The 19,805-nt window shown below is 38.8% G+C and overlaps 1 pseudogene; it reads right to left on the reverse strand.

Annotated features, from left to right (window-relative positions):
• Positions 1-355: 355 nt before the first annotated feature.
• LOC123952465 lies at positions 356-814 on the reverse strand (annotated as a pseudogene).
• Between the last annotated feature and the right edge of the window lie 18,991 nt (positions 815-19,805).

The following is a 19,805-nucleotide window of genomic DNA, read 5'->3' on the forward strand; positions in this document are numbered from 1 at the left end:
CTTCTCTCATGCTCTAATGACCTCCCAAAGACTCCAACATCTAATACCATCACATTGGGGTTGGATTTTAACATATGAATTTTATTTTTATTTTTATAATTTTTTAACTAAAACAGTTGACAATTTTATTTTCACATTTCACAATACAAATAAAAATTGTCCCCCCCCCTTTTTTTTTTGGTCCCATTAGTCACTTGCTAGAACTATTCTGTCATTGATAGGAAGGGAGAGAAAGTCTTCCCTGTCCTGTTAGAAAACACTCTGTCCTGTTAGAAAACATCCAGAGTTACCACACCATGGCCTCCTGGTGAAGTAGAACAAGTAATGTAAAATGGATATAACGAGGCTCCCTTCTCTATCTGTCTGGTGGAGTCATTCCTGGTCGAATGGGCACCATCATGGGAAGGGCGGGAGTTCTCATCATTGGGGGCCTAGGCATCTGTGGCATGTAGCCCACCATAGGTGGCCTCGTTCCAGGAGCAGGTCCTACTGGCATCATCCCAGGAATAGGAGAGCCCATCATTGGCATCATGGGAAGGCTCCATGATGGGATGCCGGCATCATACCAGGGCAAGGAGGAACTGGGAGACTGGTGGGAGGTAGGATCATTACTCTTTCAGGAGGAGGAACACAGAATGGAGGAGGAGGTATCTTTCCTTGTTGATGTGCAGCTCTGAGCCTACTCTTCCATACACTTCTGTTGGCAGTCTTGCACATTCTCTCTGTGTCTCCTACCACTGCAGTATGTCTTCCTCACAGATGGGGAGTCATGAGTGAGGTGTGTTTCACAGGAGTCACAATAAAACTTAGGCATGTTGCTCTGCAGGTTGTTGACCATTCTGCCCCCCTCCCCCTTTAAAGATTTATTTATTTGAGAGCAAGAGATAGAGCACAAGTTAGTGCAAGCATGGGGAGAGGCAGAGGGAAAGAATCTAAAACAAACTCTGTGCTGAGCATGGAGCCCCACGAGAGGCTCCAATTCCATGATCCTGAGATCGTGAGCTGAGCCGAAAACCAAGAGTTGGACGCTTAACCAACTGAGCCATCCAGGCGCCCCTCCACTCTGTCTTTAATCATATTTTTAATACTTCTTTATTTCTTTAAATATCTTAATCCAGTATACTTTTCCGTATTCTGTGTCTAACAATTGCAGTGTGTGAACTCTTTGAAAGTCCGCTTTTGCTCTCTATTATTACTGGAGACAATCCCTTATGGTATCTTCTTTCCTTGTATATTTTGTGATTTTTCATGTATGTTTTGTGATTTTGTGTTTTTTTTTTTTTGATTTTGTGATTTCTATATGCTGTTTATATTCCTTGCAATATATTTTTTGGTGGGGAAGTAGAATTCTTTGGGGTCTGTGTTGAGGGTTGGTTCATTTCACAACGCAGGGTACTAACCACTATACGATCATGGCAGTTGGTTCATTTCAAAAGGATATCTGTTTCCTTCTTTGAGGAACACCAGGGCACTAATAATAAGAGACAAGTTGAAAATTTCACTTTCAGGTTGTAGGACTATCCAGTTCCTCAAAATTTCAGATTCCTGTAGGGGTCCACTTGTGGCATGAGTTTTCCTTTGAATTCATCAGAATATCATAAATGGCAGTCTTATGGCTTCTTAAAAATAAAAATAAAGTTCAAAAAATACTTCTCAACTCCTTCTAATTCATGGTGAGGAATTTTACTTAGCTTTGGCATTCTCTGTCCTTTCTGTGGTTTATTCTCATGGAGTTGTTCCTAAACAGCTTTTAAAAATTAATTAATTAATTATCAATCATTTTATTTTTTTAATTTTGTTTTTTCCTTTTTTTAAAAATTTAAATCCAAGCTAGTTAACATCTTGTGTATTTAACATATTATGTAAGATTGGTATCAGGAATAGAACATAGTGGTTCATCACTTACATACAATATCCAGTGCTCATCCCAACAGGTGCCCTCATTAATGCTCATCACCCATTTCACCCATCCCTTCCCCCCTACCCCTCCATCATCTCTCAGTTTGTTCTCTATAATTAAGAGACTCTTAAGGTTTACCTCACTCTCTTTTATCTTATTTTATTTACCCTTCTTTTCCCCTATGTTCATCTGTTTTGTTTCTTAAATTCCACATATGAGTGAAATCATGTATCTGACTGACTTATTTCACTTAACATAATACATTCTAGTTCCATCCATGTTACAGATGGTAAGGTTTCATTCCTTTTGATGGCTATTCAAGAGGATACATACACACCACATCTTCTGTATCTGTATCTGTTCATCATCAGGTGATGGATATTTGGCTGTTGTTGATAGTGCTGCTGTAAACATTGGATTGCATGTGCCCATTTGAATTAGCATTTTTGTATCTGTTGGGTAAATACCTAGTGGTGAAATTGCTGAGTTATACAGTATTTCTATTTTTAAGTTTTTGAGGAACCTCTGTACTTCTTTTCAGAGTGACTGCACGAGTTGGCATTCCCACCAACAGTGCAAAAGGAGTTCCCCTATCTCTGCATCCTTGCTAACATCTGTTGTTTCCTGAGTTGTTAATTTTAGCCCTTCTGACAGGTGTGAGGTGATATCGCATTGTGGCTTTGATTTGTATTTCTCAGATGATGAGTGATGTTGAACATCTTTCTTGTATCTGTTGGCCATTTGTATGTCTTCTTTGGACAAATGTCTGTTCATGTCTTCTGCCCATTTCTTGATTGGATTATTTATTTTTTGGGTGTCGAGTTTGATAAGTTCTTTTTAGATTTTGGACATTAACTTTACCCAATATGTCATTTGCAAATATCTTCAGCCATCCCATTGGTTGCCTTTTAGTTTTGCTGATTGTTTCCTTTGTTGTGCAGAAGATTTTATCTTGATGAGGTCCCAATAGTTCAATTTTGCTTTTGTTTCCTTTGCCTGCAGAGACATGTCTAGTATGAAGTTGCTGCAGCCCAGGTCAAAGAGGTTGCTGCCTGTTTTCTCTCTAGGATTTTGATGGTTTCCTGCCTTACATTTAGGTCTTTCATCTATTTTGAATTTTTTTTATGTATGGTGTAAGAAAGTGGTTCACATTCATTCTTCTGCATGTTGCTATCCAGTTTTTCCCACACCATTTGTTGAAGAGACTGTCTTTTTTCCATTGGACCTTCTTTCCTGCTTTGTCGAAGATTAGTTGACCAAAGAGTTGAGGGTCCATTTCTGGGTTCTCTATTCTGCTTCATTAATCTATGTGCCTGTTTTTGTGTCCATACCATACTATCTTGATGATTACAGCTTTATAATACACCTTGAAGTCCAGAATTGTGAAGCCTCCAGTTTTGTTTTTCTTTTTCAACTTTACTTTGGCTATTCAGGGTCTTTTGTGGTTCCATACACATTTTAAGGTTGTTTGTTCCAGCTCTGTGAAAAATGTTGATGGTATTTTGATAGGATTGCATTGAATGTAGACTGCTTTGGGTAACATATAAATTTTTTTTAAAAGATTTTATTATTTGTCAGAGAGAGAGAGAGAGAGAATGAGCACTGGCAGGCAGAGGCAGAGGGAGAAGCAGGCTCCCTGCCGAGCAAGGAGCCCCATGTGGGACTCGATCCCAGGACGCTGGGATCATGACCCGAGCCGAAGGCAGCTGCTTAACCAACTGAGCCACCCAGGTGTCCCGGTAACATATAAATTTTAACAAAATTTGTTCTGGAGGGTGGAGGCATGAGATATAGCCAGGTGATGGGTATTAAGGAGGGCATGTGTGATGTTGAGCCCCAGGTGTTATATGCAGCTAATGAATCGAACACTACATCGAAAGCTAATGAGGTACTATATGCTGGCTAATTAAATATAATAAAAAAATAAAAAAATAACCCAAACTGTAAGAACCCCCATATTTTTTCTTCCAATCTAAGAGCATGGAGTGTTTTTCCATTTCTTGGAGTCTTCTTCAATTTCTTTCATAAGCATTCTATAGCTTTCCATAGATCTTTCCATAGATCTTCTACCTCTTCGGTTCGATTTATTCCTAGGTATCTTACTGTTTTGGGTGCAGTGGTATGGATTCCTTGATTTCTCTTTCTGATGCTTTGTTATTGGTGTATAGAAATGCAACAGATTTCTGTACATTGATTTTATATCCTGTGACTTTGCTGAATTCATGTATCAGTTCTAGCAAATATTTAGTGGAGTCTTTCAGGTTTTCTACATAGAATACCACGTCGTCTGTGAGAGTAATTTTGGCTTCTTCCTTGCTGATTCGGATGCCTTTTATTTCTTTTTGATTTCTGATTGCTGAGGCCAGGACTTCTAGCACTATATTGAACCATGTGGTGAGAATGGGCACTGTTGTGTTCCTGACCTTACCAGAAAAGCTTTTAGTTTTTCCCCATTGAGGATTAGCTAAACAGCATTTTATTTTAACCGATGAAAGTTTCCTTGCAAGTTTTTTTTTTTAGCTTTGAGTGAAAATTTAAGATTATATTTGCGATAAGTTTTATAGTTATTTTCTACATTACATTGTTTCCTATATGTACTGGTAGCAGTACCTTTAAATTTTGACTTTTGACTTCTCAGAGCCCCTTTCAATTTCTTCAGCTGTAGAATGCACTTCAGGACATTTCTGTCAAGGGCACATTTGTGGTATTTGTGCTGCATCCTTGCATGAGAAGTTTTTCCTGTTGGTTTTGTTTGTGAAGGAGAAGTTGACTAAGTTTGGGATTTTGGCTCACTAGGATTTTTCCTCTCAACATTTTGACACACCTCCATTTTCTTCTGGAATTTAAACATATGATGAAGACTGAGGCAAACTTGAATTTTTTCCTTTCTAAGTAAGCATTTCTTCTTCTTACATCTTATAGTACTTTTCTTTATCCACATAATTAAAATAGTTTGCCCTTTTATGTCTAGAGAACGTTTTTGTTTCAGTAACTGTTCCTGGAACATGATGAACCCTGTTTTTCCTTTTTGTTTTGTTTTTTGTTTTTAAATAGATTCAGGCCTTTTTTGTTTTTTTTAAGATCCAGAAAATTTTTCTTCTTTTTCAACTGCCTTTTTTTTTTTTTTTTTGGTTTGTTTTAGGGTCCTATTATTTCTAACTTTTTTGTTCAAGACACTATTGATCTTAGGTTGGATTTTATTCCTTGTTCTTCTGTGGATGTCTGTTAAGTTCATCTGGTTTAATATGTCATTTAAAACCAATGATTCTTTTTTCTTTTTTTTTTTTTTTAAGATTTTATTTGTTTATTTGACAGAGAGAGACACAGTGAGAGGGAACAAAGCAGGCGGAGTAGGAGAGGGAGAAGCAGGCTTCCCAGTGAGCAGGAAGCCTAATGTGGGGCCCTATCCTAGGACCCTGGGATCGTGACCTGAGCTGAAGGCAGATGCTTAACCACTGAGCCACCCACATGCCCCTAAGTCTGATGATTCTTTAGTTATTTCCTGTCAGGATGATCTAGCCAATTCCATTTCCTTCCTTCCTTCCTTCCGTTCTTTCTTTCTTTCTCTCTCTTTCCTTCCTTTTTTTTTTTTAAGATTTAAGATTTAATTTATTTATTTGACAGAGAAAAAGAAAGAGAGTATAGGCACAAGCAGGGGGAGCAGCAGGCAGAGGGAGAAGCAGGCTCCCTGGTGATCAAGGAACCCAATGCAAGGCTTGATCCCAGGACCCTGGGATCATGACCTGAAGAGAAGGCAGACACTCAACCTACTGAGCCGCCCAGGTGCCCCTAGCCAATTCCATGTTCTTTTTTTTTTTTTTTTTTTTTTTAGATTTTATTTATTTATTTGACAGACAGATCAGAAGTCGGCAGAGGCAGGCAGAGAGAGGGGAGGGGTAGAAGCAGGCTCTCTGCTGAGCAGAGAGCCCGATGCGGGACTCGATCCCAGGACCCTGGGATCATGACCTGAGCCGAAGGCAGTGGCTTAACCAACTGAGCCACCCAGGCACCCCAATTCCATGTTCTTAAAAAGTATTATTTTTTTCCTCTCACAATTAAAATTTTTGTTCTCATTTGCTTCCTGTGCAGTGATGCCTTCTCAAGTTTGTCTGCAATATTATTGTTCCAGATACTCAGTGTCACTTCTGCTTTTGACCTTTTGGCTGCCTTCAATGGAGTCTTAATTTCATTATGCTATATTGGACTTTCCTGTACTTTTTTCTAGTTTCTTCAGTATTTCTTTCCTCATTCAATTGTATTCTTCATTAAAGCTTGCTCTTTCCCCTTTACGAAGGTCACATCTTCTGTATCTTTGGGAACAAGAGTTGCCAGCATTTGTTCTCGTTCTTGTAGAAATCATTTTATTATTTTCAACAGTACTTCTGTTCTGAGGTTTCATGCCTTACGGTTGGCTCCCTTCTTTGTTGTGGCATGTTTTCATTGATTCTGTATTGACTTATTTGTTGTTCATACACTCTTTAAATATTTAGATCTATCCAGGCATGACATGGTCTCCAAATCAAGGTGGAACTTGTCAATATTTATGAGGTATTGAAAGAATTCAGATTCCTTCAGCATAAGTGTTTCCAAAATGAGGCCTACAGATTCCTAGGTTTCTGGAAGCAGCACTTCTGGACAGCCTTAGGGGTCAGGAATGAGCACAAGCCCACCTATGTGGGGTCTGTCACTGCTGAAAACAGAGCTGCTTACACATCAAGTTTCTGCATTGGAAGTCATTCGAAGGAAGGAGCTAGCTGTGTGAGATGTTTCTTAAAGCTACTTTTTTGATGTATGAGTAACATCTTAGGTTAAGTCACTTTTGGAAGCTTGACTGTTTTAGGATATTAGGATACCAAAAAGTATGAAAGATGAAGGAAATATGTCCCAAGAGAATATAATGATTAATAACTGCCTGAAGGACTGATGGGAGGGGCACATGACCTAATAAGAGGAAATGGATGTAAATTGCTTTTACAAGAACTAGCCAGCCACTATGAAGAAGTGCTTCACTGAAATGAAATAGGACTTGCAGGTGAACTCTGAGATCATAGGCAGGTCAGCCTAGGGGTTGATAAAATGGCAGCTCGTTTGGTTTCTAGCCCTTTGTGACAGTGTCTGAACTATAACTGGTCCTCCACTGAATGCACAAGGATGTTGATAATATCTGTTAAGGGCCCACAAGGGCACTGATTGGCTGCAAGGAGGGCAGATGACTTGAGATTGTCCATGGCAAGGACATCAATGGACCTCAGTGGGATTTGAAGTCAAGATGGGAGATTATACTCAAGGAATATCCAGACCACTAAGAACAGAAGTTTTCATGCCAGTGTGTTTATTATGTGATGGCTGTATTGAATGGGGTGAAAATACAAGATTAAAACTTGAGGAAGGGCCTAGAATGAACATTAGCTTAGGATTTGGAAACATGGTAGAAGACGTAGATGGGAGTGTAGTTCTGGGAGCTTGCTCATTTCCTGCTTGGATCTTGTAATTAGCTTCTGCTGGGATCAGTTTTATATGTGGGAGTAAAAAGCACCTATTTCCTCTCCTCCCCCTTCTCTGTGTTCTTCCTGTCATCTTGTGTTTTATCTTACAGGTACAATCACATACCTAAAATGTTTTTGTTTAAAAGTGTTTTCCTTCCTATGCAAAGGATTGATTTTTTTAAAAAAGGGAATGCATAATTTAACATAAGACTTTTAGATAACCGCATATGTATGTATGTTTATATGTATGTATATATCTATATGTTGGAACAGTATTTATCTGTAGAGAGTTTATGAATTCTAAGATATGTGGAGGCTAAAAGGCAAGAAGTGATTTGACTATCTTCAAGGAGATTGCCTTCGAGGGATGGAAAATTTTTCCAAGAGGACTCTGACTGATGTGTTGGTGCATTCCAGTGCTCCCAGCCTAAAGCATTTGAGGCACGAGTTGGGGTTGGGGGCGGGGATCAGCAAAATACCTGGGGATGTGGGCTTTCCTCCTTGAGAGGTCTCACCTCTCTGCTGAACCAGTGCTGGGAAGGCAACGAAGCCAGCCAAGCCCTCTGTCCCTCAGGCTGTGTCATTAGGAGGAAAGTGAGGCTGCCCCATCTTGAGAAACCCTCTCTCTCAGGAGGGAACACAGCCACGGCCTCCAGAGGTGGCCCAGACTGAGCAGAAGGACCTGTTCAGCTGGAGTCATTTACACTCTTCTGCAAAACCTCGCCACAGCGCATGACGGCTTCTAGTAGCCTTTTCTGATATGGCACCACATAGAACATGGTGCCCACACTGTGTCCGTGCAGCAAGACCGAGGAGTTTGTAGTTTAAGTAAGTATTCTGGTGCCTTTGGTCTAGAGAGACCAGCACTCTTGCAAAAGATGTAGTTCAGAACCACTGATTTAGTGCAATACAGCTGTGATATTGTGTCTGCAGCAATGACAAACCTAGACGTTTATGAAGTGAGTAGTTCTACTCACTCTTTAAACATGAACTTCCCTGGGGCACCCCTGTTGAATTTGTGTAGTATTAGTAAGTCACTGTAATCCTTGACCCAGAATATCCGCATGAGTTTCAGGCCCTCCCATCCCTTTTCCCCGTACCTCTGTGTGAGAGGCAGTGGGCTGCCCTCTGAGTATCTATTCTTCTCTGCTTCCTTGCCAACAGATCTGATTTTGTTGATATTTGTGGTGTGTCCATCTGAAGCAGTACAAATCTCCACCTTCTTTGATCATGGGGTAGACTTTGACCTAATTCCACCCAATGAGATGTAAGCAGAAATTGTCAGGTGGGGTTTACAGAAAAGTTACTGAAAAGAACAGGCATCTTTTTGTTCCATGCCCTTCCCTTTATTTCTCCCTGAAACGTAGACGTGATAGCTGGAGTGTCAGTAGCCATGTGGAAGGCATGAATGTGAGGACTTTACCCTAAGGATTGTGGTGTGTAAAACCGGAAGGACACCGGGTCCCTAGAGTAGTGCTACCATGAAGTCTGTGGGCTTCATGGAACTGCCAACATAGCTTAAGTTTGCCTACCTTGGGACTTCACTTACGTGGTGGAAAAAAATAAACTTCTAACTTGAATGACCCATTGTTTTTGGTTTTCTATGAATAATCACCAAACTAATTCCTAACTTTAATAAACAGTTAAAACCCCATAATATCTACATTATATCAGCATTTGCCTAATTTCTGGGGACGCTTCAGGACGTTCCAAAGAACCTCTAAGACATGCATGTACCATTAATTAATTTGTGCCCCGAACTAAAGTGTCACCAGCAGTCAAGCCAACAGAGATCTCCAGTTCTGTGGCCTTTCAGCTCCAATTGCAGCTTCCACCTCTCCGTTCAGGTCCAGGATGCCTCTCCCCTTCTAAGCGTGAACATCCAGCCCTGATGCTTTATGATGGGACACCCCACAGGTGTACTGTGGGGAATACCAGAACCTGGGGCCTTGGCTAAGAGTGACACTCATGGAACTCTGTGTCCACCTCGAGGATGCTCCTCTGTACTTAAAAGCTTCTGACTAGGTAAGCCAAGCCAGGGAAACCTTGACTTTACTCTGTGAGTGAGAGGTGAGTTTCAGCACATCTTTGGATTTATGACTTTTGGCACTTTTCCGATTTACTAAAACGTTAAGTAAACATTTTACTTAAGCTTTACTTTACTCCGTCTTCTTAAAATGAGAACAACAATACCTAGCTCTTAATTTGGAATGATAAATGTGTACCGAAGGATTGCCATGTAGAAGGAACTTGGAAAGTGTAAGTTTCCACTTCCTGTGTGGATCCAAAGAGATTCGTCTCCTGAGTTTCACTGTAACTATATTGTGCTAAATTTGAATGCTTTCTAAGTAATATTCTGCTATGTCTAATAAGAAATTTGGGATATTCTGCTCTACTTCCATTATCCTATGGAAATTACCCCTTTGGATGGTTTTATAAAAATGGTTTCCCAAGGTGAAGGGGTAAAAGACATTCATCTGCCGAACAAATTAGCTGGATACTACTATTGTCCTTCGTTCACAGCCAATTTTAAGAGTAGGTTTGGAAGATAGATTAAAACTGTGAAGTACAAAAAGTCCCTTTAAGTTGATCTGAAGTTAAGTTGGACTTCACTGTGTTTCTTTCTTTCTTTCTTTTTTTTTTTAAGATTTTATTTATTTATTTGACAGACAGAGATCACTAGTAGGCTGAGAGGCAGGCAGAGAGAAAGAGGGGAAGCAGGCTCCCCGCCGAGCAGAGAGCCCGATGCAGGGCTCGATCCCAGGACCCTGGGATCATGACCTGAGCCAAAGGCAGAGGCTTTAACCCACTGAGCCACCCATGCGTCCCATTCACTGTGTTTCTTATTATGTCAGTAGTTAATAAACTTTTAAGTTTGCAATGTCATTTGCCCCACCTTAGTCATATTTTAGATATCTCCAAGTTGAAAAGATGCATGTGCCGAATCGATTTGTAGACTCCTTGCATGCAGTTTGCAGCCTCCAGCTTCAGATCCCCCAGACTGGGAAATATTGCCTTTTGGGAGAGGTTTTAAGGTTGAAAGAATCTTAATTTAGATCAAGCAACTCAAATCTTTCCTTTGGCTTTATGCTGATTTATTTTTTCAGTACACCGTGCTTCCCTAAACTCCAGATGAATCCTCAGCATTTGAATAATGCCCCCTGAAGGTTCAGCATTCAGTTGGAGTCTGTTGGAAGGGCAGTTTCACATCCTCCTGTTTTGTCTGTAATCTTCTGTGGCACAAAACTAATCCCAGGTGTATCAGGCAGTTAATGGGCTCATAGTTTGCTGTTCCCTCAGTAAAAAGAGGATTATATATTGTCAGGTCAAAGTAATGACTAACAAGACCTTCTTTGTGTGGATGTGTGAGGGAGAGGAAAAGAGAGAGAGAAAGAGAGAAAGGAGAGAAAGAGAAATATATGGGCAGAACTTACTGCTTTGTCTAATTTTGCACAATGGGACTGATGATATGTAAAACTGTTCTTCCTTTTATTATAACTCAAATGTTGGGACCCATCTGAGAAATTCATACATCTAAAAATCAAAAGAAAATACAGGACTAACTCAAAAACAATGTTTTGACAAACAATATTGATTTTTCCTCTTGTTTTATTGTGGATAAGGAAAATGGTGTTTCAATGCACACCTGAGAACAAGACTTCTTAAAAGTCCTCCTCGAGCATATTTTTTCCCTAAAGTTTCATTGCATTTGGTGGCTCCTAAATTTCTCCCTTTCTTCTTTCTCTTCCTCACCCTTTGCCTGAAGCTCTTCAACCCTCAGAGAAGTCTACCAGTGTATCTCATTCAGGCATCCATCAAGAGAAAGGCCACCAGAATGGCAGTGAGCCAAATGAAATCTCCATCCTGATCATCCTTGTTCCCTAGACATGCCCACTGGGAGCCTCTGTTCATCTTAGTATATCATGGAATAGCACAGTGGAATGAAACAAGCCCTAAATTAGGACTCAAAAGACTTCAGCCACCAGCAAGTGGTGTGGCTTCAGTAAACATTTTAAACTGTTTTTTTTTTTTAAATTAAAAAAGCAATTCTTTAGAGAGAGAGTGTTTGTGAGTGGGGGTAGGAGGATAGGCAGAGGGAGAGAAAGAATCCCAAACAGGCTCCATGACCAGTGCAGAGCCCAACACAGGGCTGGATCCCACAACCCTGAGACTGTGACCTGAGCTGAAATCAAGAGTTCAACGTTTAACTGACTGAGCCACCCAGGTGCCCCTTCAATAAACTTTTTAAATGCCAAACCCCATCTTCCTCATTCTAAAACGGGGCTAGTAATGCTCACCTTACCTACCTCAAAGGGCTCTGTGAAGATCAAACTCAGCGATGCGTTTACTGAAAGTGAGAATTAGAAACCAGTCTGACGTTACTGTGAGTTCTAGAATGAGAGTGTGACAGTTGGAGGGGGTCTTGGAGTTATCTAGTCCCATCCTTCCCTTTAACAATGGGGAAATTAAAACCCAGGACATGTCATGACTCACTCAGTGCCATAACGACAGGTAGAAACAAAATCAGGTTAGAGATAGTATTCTCCATGTTAGAGTGACAATGAGTTTCCAAACGTTTAGTAACAAATCAACCACAAATTGATCAAGTGGCCAAAGTGCTGGACGTGCTGCCAGTAGGTCAAGCATGTGATGGAAAACCAGAGGCAGAATGCGGATCGTGGACAGCGAGGGAAAACAACATGAAACAGGGTGTAGGAAAGAGTGACGAGTTGTCACAAAACACTGGCTAGGGACTTGAAGGAGTCAGTAGCATTTGGTATTCTACCTAGTCTAAAATGCTACACAAAAATATGTGTTGTTTGGAGCATCTATTTATTTTGAATGATTAATGATAGATTATCCCCACAAATTGAATTGTCTAATTCCCAGTATTAATTATGACTATATAACAGCTGTGGATATGTGTCAGAAATTCATTTACTGGAATGAGAAAATTTCCCTTCCCCATGAGTCATGAGAATCTTCTTTCCACTGGAGTTTTATTTTGATGAAGCCAGGGATTAAGCAATTGGTAAGTTATTTGGTTCACGATGTCCAGATTCTCATAATCTGTCTACATGTGTTCCTTATCTTTTAGGCTTGGGTTCTCTACCATTTGTGTGAATAAACCCCCGATGAAGCAGATGGTTAGAACATTCTCTTCCCTTTACCTGGCAGTATCTAGAGAGGTCCGACGATGAGGTAGTTGCAGGGGAAGGAGCTGGCCCTTTCTGGACATCAGACTGATACATGTTAGGAATGAATGTTAGCTGGCTTACTCTTATTTCTTTTCTTTTCTTTTTCCATTTAAATGTCCCATGGTGTGTGTTCTTAAAACTAAATTTATTGTCAAGTGTTACCATTTTTCTTAAGCAATTTCTTCAAGGGAAGTTTCATTACCTCTTTCTTTGAAATGATATTCTCCATCTGTTTTTGTTGGCAACCCAAGTGACAATTTCCAGTACCCAATTAAATTTATGCAGACTGACTTTCATTAATAGGTCACCAAACATTTCTAACTGTTGTGCAGTATTTACTTAGAGAATAAAAAATCAAGGTCCCTTGATAATCATTTTCTGAAGTTTCTAGAATTGACATATATTCTGAGGCCCTTCTTTAGAGGTATTAATGCTTTTTTTCTTGTTATGGAGAGAGCAGTGTTTAATGTGAGAGACAGTTCCTTGTACAGTTGCTGTGTTTAATAGGTGATTTAATAAGCTCTTTCAGGTTCTTACTCTAAGTAGATGGCTATGGTCAAAATGTGTCAGTTTAATATACATTCATGGATTAGAACTATCTTCTTGTAAGATTTTGAAGTTCTCATGTTCCAAAACATACTTTGTCCATCACATCCCAAACGCTTGAACCTGTTTTCAGGATGGACTTATGTATAATATGAATTTATCTGCTCATTTCTCGATTTTCAACTCAGCACAACTAATTTCATTGGAAACAAACAGATTCTGAAAGAGACTCTTTCAGTTATAACATGGTTGGATTTTTCCTGGAAAAACAAAACAAAACAGAACAAAACCCCCAAACCGAAACCAAACTGGATATAGAAAAGGAGGACGGATCTTGGGAACGAGAACATACAAAGAATTTTGCTCTCAGGAAGTAGGGGTTTGAGGGGCAGACAGAACAGGGAAAGGAGGGGTTGAGAGAGAGGGAGCAGAGAAGAAGGGAAAGGAAGAGAGAATTTAATAACTCTAAGACATTTAATAATTCTAGAGAGCAGATGCTGAGATCTGAGATCTTGGATCAGTCATCCTGGTCCTGACTGTGTCTTGGGGAAGACAGCTGCTTGTAGATATGTATAAGGCTGAAATAACCATGCAACAGAATTGAATTTGGACAATTTGTTGAGAGGACCAGAAGCCCATGAGCCTGAATGACATGAACCCAGACAGTATATTATGTGGGCTGTGTTTATAGCCTTTCTTTTTTTGCTCCTGGGGTTTTATTTTAATGAAAGCAATGATTGAGCAAGTGGTCATTTATTTGGTTCATGACATCCAGATTCTCAGTCTCCCTACATGTGTTGCTTATGTTTCAGTCTTTTGTCCTCTATAAGCTGGTTGAATAAACTTCAGATATGTCCTGTTCCCGTTGGTAGAAAATTCTGAACTGAGGGGATTATCCCTGGCAGGGGACAGTTACCATAGAGCTGATGGGTTGAAAGATTTTTGGTGGAGGTATGTGCCATTTTACCATAAACCTGGCCGGAAACAAGCTGGGTCATGCCTAACTGATAGAAGTTTCTGGACTTCAAAAGAATATCATGTGGTTATGTCAGGCCCAGTAGTGGTACAGAAAAGAGTTATCTGAATGAAATTTTCCCTCTAAAAGGGTCTTATAACCAGGAATGAGGCCTTGAATTGAGGAGTCAGTTCCTGGTGTTGGCAGGCTTATCTTGGATGTGATGGTATCATGTGGAGAGAGAGAAAATATTTTAAAAACGTGACTTTGTTTTCTGTTCTGAGCTGTTAAAGCAGGGAAATATCTATTGTACAATACTAATTCTATGGGATTTTCCTTAAAACTGGGACGTCGGGAAATCAGCTTCCAATTGTAGAGAATGCTTATGTTTTTATTATTACATTTGATCTAGAATTTATTGCGCAATATATTATGCAACAAGTGGTGACTCCTAGGAGACTTTCAGCAGATCTTTTCTCTCCTTGGTTCAGAGAGAGCTCATCCTAGCAATTTCTCATCAGTGTTCTTTATTTGAAAAAGGAATTTCTACTTGTTTTGGATGAAGTAAAAAATATCTGGGAACTGCTTTGGTAGGTATAAACAATATTTATAATTCTAGGTCTTAGTATTTGTACTACGTTTGTCTAATAATTAGAATCTTATCTAATTGCATGTATTCCCAAACTAACATTCAATTTTTTAAAAAGCCATAAACTTATACACCAGGAAACACAAATTATGACTGTTAGACTAGAGAAGAAATGGGAGTTTTACGACCTTTTATCTTGTTATGACTTATCTGGCAACCCAGTTGTGAAGAAGAGCATCATATGGAAAGACCATGACTTTGAAATTATGTCAATCAAGATTTGAATTGTTTTTTAGTGTGTTCTTGAGCCTCAATTTCCTTATGCAAAAAATCTACTTTGTTTTAAGTCTTTAAAATTTTGGGCACCTAGTAGTTGCTCACTTAATGATAACTTATTAATATGCACGTTTTTTTGTTCATGAATTGTACTTTTATGTATATACTTTAAGGTTCTTACATAATTTTAAAACACATTTTTATATATTTTGCCATCCTTTTCAGAAATCGCACGCATCATATTAGTAAGCCTTGGCAGTTTATTTTATCAGTAACAAAAACCTTCTTATGTACTGTTTATGTAGATATATTTTACATGAATTTATAACCTGCATCTGTGATTCTTTTTCTACTTGGGCCTGAGGTCTAAGTATTGGATTCAGAGTCATCTAAAACCTATGAAAAATTACCAGAGAGGGCAGTGAAATAGAATTTTAATGGACAAAGGAAATGAAAAAATAATTTAGAAAGATAATCAAGTTAAACAATTGTGGCAAAAAAAGTCTCTGTTGGAGGAAAGGAAAGGAGCCAGTAGATACCAATTCTCATTAATGAACTAGCAAAGAAAAGAAGGAAAATTGTCAACTAGAACTTGAATGCTTTTAAATGACACCATCCCAGATTTGACGAGGGAATGATGTAAAATGATATTTTGTCTTGTTTTTGTTTTTAATGATAATACGTTTTACAGGAATTAAAAAAGTCACACTGAAACATTATCTATCAAGACTCAAAATTATTTCATCACTTTGATTCACTAACTAACCCCTTCTGAGAATCCAGAATGCTTTGAGTCAGGAAAAGGCTGAATATTTTCCTTACAATATTGGAAATTGCTTAAGTGTTTAAATCCTAGGGATAGTTTAACACACTTTATGGCGAAGAAATATTCAACAAACATGAAGCCAGTGAAAAATCATCAAGACCATGAGGTACTTGAAAAATTGCTTATGATAAACTTTAAGGGAGGAAAGAAAAATGTAAAAAAAAAAAAAGAATGCATACTATGATAACAAATGGTAAGATTTGAAAATGTCCCTTCTCTGTTCTAGGTGGAGGTCTGGCTTATTCCTCCTGTCATTACAGCCTCAGATCTTGTGGCCGATGGCCTCTCCTGAGTCTCCATTCCCCCTACTCCTAATGTCTGCTTGCTGTTTGCAAAAAATACCATTTGCCCTCTCTCCCATTCTTTTGGACCACACTTGAGATCTCTAGACTCAGCCTTTTTATATTCATCATTCACTGTCCACAGCACCCCAGGACAGATTCTGAGGGAAAGGGATGGTACTAGGACAAATCTGAGTAGCGTACACAAAACCATACGTGAGAGGACATTGACTTCTGGTCCCAACGCTGTGTGCTTGGCCTAAGCATGTATGCTCCCTTGTTCCCTTTTCTCACGATGGGTTTTTAACAAAGAAGCTTCTTACTTTTTAAGAGTAGAGAGCCCTGGATGGGCCACCCCACCAAACATCTAGTCATGCCCAAATGCACCTCAATTTAGAATGAGCACGCTCTAAATACCATTTGCACTCATTCATCCCTCGCATAAACTTTTGGGAGGTATTTGTCCAACATATGGTGAGTTTTGAATAGACTATATAATTATGCAAAATATTGACACTTTTTTTTTTCTGAATTAGTTTGGTAGTTGAAAGATGGTTTTCACTGGATGCATTTATTGTTTCTTATACAATCTAGTCTAGTTCTGCTACTGAATAGTTGTATAAACTTGGGAAACTTTTAACTTTGAGTTCTGAATTTGTGAAAAGAGCAGGTGGACATTGATGTTTTTAAGACTCACATCTGAAAGTTCTGGTCATCTTGGTTAAGTTCAAGGTGAGCTTCCCAGGAACACTTAATCTTCCTCTATGGTCCTTGGGCACTCAGCCTGTGTCCCTAGGTATCTCTGCTGGGCTTGTCGAACTCTCAGATTTTTTTTTTTTTTTTTTTTTTTGGCATAAACTTCAGTATTTTCAGGTCCTGTTTTCTTTTTTGTGTGCTGAAAGGAGCCAGGTTTGTCTCTGTGGCTTTGAGTTCTACTATTGTGAGAAGACAGACAGAGTAAAACTGAAGTAGTAGTCCAGAAAGTTAAAAAATCATCATAGTTACATCCCTGATCTGTATTTCCCAAGTTCCCTTTTAACAAAGTAGTTGGAAATGTCTTTTAGATGGTGCTTAAAGTTGTTTTTAGAGTTTCAGAGTAAGCTGCTGAGATACTGCTATTGTTAGGTCTGATGGAATTTTCAATCTGTATTCTAATTTTAAATTTGTTATTTTCATTTATCGTATAGATCTGTCCATGAATTCATCCATCTGTTTGTTTGTTTTTGCTAGATTCCTTTTTTCAGCTTTATTGAGGAATAATGGACAAATAAAATTGTAATATATTTAAAGTATACAATGTGATGATTTAATATAGCTATATATAGTGAAAGGATCACCATTGAGTAAATTAACACATTCATCACCTCAATATTTACCTTTTTTTTCCTGGGGAGACACTTGTGTTCTACTGTCTTTGTAAATTTCATTTATACAATACAACATTATCAATTATAATCCCATGTCATATATAGATCCTCAGACCTGATTCATCATATAACTCAAAGTTTGTATTCTTTACCATCTTCTTCTTATTTTCCTCACCATTCTACTCTCTGGGAACCACCTTTCTACTCTTTGTTTCTATGAGTTCAACTTTTTTTTATTGTTGTTTCCAGGTTCACTTATACGTGATACCATACAGTATCTGTCTTTCTCTGCCTGGCTTATTTTACTGAGCACAATGCCCTCCAGATTCTTCTATGTTGTGGCACATGGCAACATTTCCTTCTTTTTAAAGGCTGAATAGTATTCCATTATATTGTTTGTGTGTGTGTGTGTGTGTGTGTGTATTTATATATAAAATCACATTTTCTTTATCCATCTGTCAACTTAGGTTGTTTCCATGCCTTGGCTATTGTAGAGAATGCTGCAGTGAACACCCAAAAATTCATTGTCAAGTCCAGTGTCAAGGAACTTACCCCTACGTTTTCTTCTAGATTCACAGTTGCAGGTTTTATTTTCAAATCATTAATCCGTTTTGAGTTGATATTATGTATGGTGTAAGTGAGGGTCTAAGTTCATATTTTTGCACGTGGATATTCTGTTTTCCCAATATCATTTATTGAAGAGACTCTCCTTTCCCCATTGTACATTCTTGGTGCCTTGGACATAACTAATTGACCATATATGTATGGATTTATTTCTGGGCTCTCCATTCTGTTCCATTGATCTAGGCATCTAGGCTAGTGTCATACTATTTTAATCACTGCACCTATATAGTATGGTTTGAAACCAAGAAGTATGTTCTTTATTCTCTTTCAGGCTTACTTTGGCTGTTTGGGGTCTTTTGGGTTCTATATAAATTGAAGTTTGTTTTCTTGCCTCTGTGGAACATGCCATTGGCATGTTGATAATGATTGGATTGAGTCTGTAGATCATTTTGGATAGTATGGACGCTTCAACAATTTTAATTTGAACGTGGAATATCTTTTTATTTATTTGTGTCTTCAGTTTCTTTCATCAATATTTTATACTTTTCAGTGTAGAGATCTTTTACTTCCTTGGTTAAATTTATTCCTAAGTATTTTATTCTTCTGATGTTATTATAAAAAGCATTGCTTTCTTAATTTCTCCTTCTGATAGTCCATTGTTAGTGTGTAGACATATTACTGGTTTTTCCCCCCTGATTTTTGGATATTGATTTTGTATCCTGCAACTTTACGGAATCTTTTTATTAGTTATAACAGTTTTTTTGTGGAGTCTTTAGGTTTTCTATATATAATGTCACTCATCTGCAAATAGAGGTAGTTTTACTTATTCCTCTCTTATCTGGATGCCTTTTCTTTTTCTTGCGTCATTGCTCTGGGTAGGACTTCCAGTACTATGTTGAATAAAAGTGGCAAGAGTAGGTATTTTTGTCTTGTTTCTGGAGCTTTAAAATTTGGAGCACTAATTGTATGGTCTAAACCCTTCATTCCTCGGGGTATAGCTGGGAATTAGGAATTCCTTCCCAGCCGCCCTGTGCTAGTTCAGTTTATGGTGACATTTTGTCTCAGCCTTTCCTACCCACTTCTTTGTGTGTGTTTCTTTTTTTTTTTTTCCATTTGGTGGGTGTGTAAGAGTCACTTAATTAGCGCCTGGATTTCTTTCAGAGAGGATTGCGCCATGTGTAGCTGCACATTGGGTGTGTCTACGGGAGGAGGGAAACTGGGGAGCCTCCTATGCCGCCATGTTGGTCTGGAGTCTCTCATAGTTTATTGTTTAATGTGATAAACATAACACAATTGTGTACAAAATTAGGGCAGCACATTGGAGAGATTGGCTAATTTCAGGGAAAAACTTCAAAGAGAATATAGTAACTGAGCTAAGTTTTAAAGTAATAAAATATTTTTTTTTCCAGGAAGCTAAGGGAGCACAGAGAAATTTAGGCAGAGGAAAAGGTATATGCAAAGGCACAGAGCTATCAAAGAATGGGGTATGTTAGGGCCATAAGGAGAGTTCAGTTGGGTGAACAAGAGTTGCATCGTGAAGAGCTTTGGGTGTGTTGCTGAAGAGCTTGAGTTTGATGTTTCTGAGAATGGGGAGCAATTGACGGGTGTCAAGCAGAGGGAGGTGTGATCCTTCTTGTGCCCCAGAAGGCTGGATTGACAGTAGGCAAGGCAAGAGGCATGGAGAACAGTTGTGAAGATGTCTAGGCCAGAGAAGATGGATATAGGCATTATCAGTTGGGATGGAGAGCAAAGACAGATTTTAATAATATTTAGGAGCTAAATCTGGCATAAATGGATATTTTTGGTATTGGATGGGA

This window comes from Meles meles, chromosome 11 (assembly GCF_922984935.1).
Source record: "Meles meles chromosome 11, mMelMel3.1 paternal haplotype, whole genome shotgun sequence".
NCBI lineage: Eukaryota > Metazoa > Chordata > Mammalia > Carnivora > Mustelidae > Meles > Meles meles.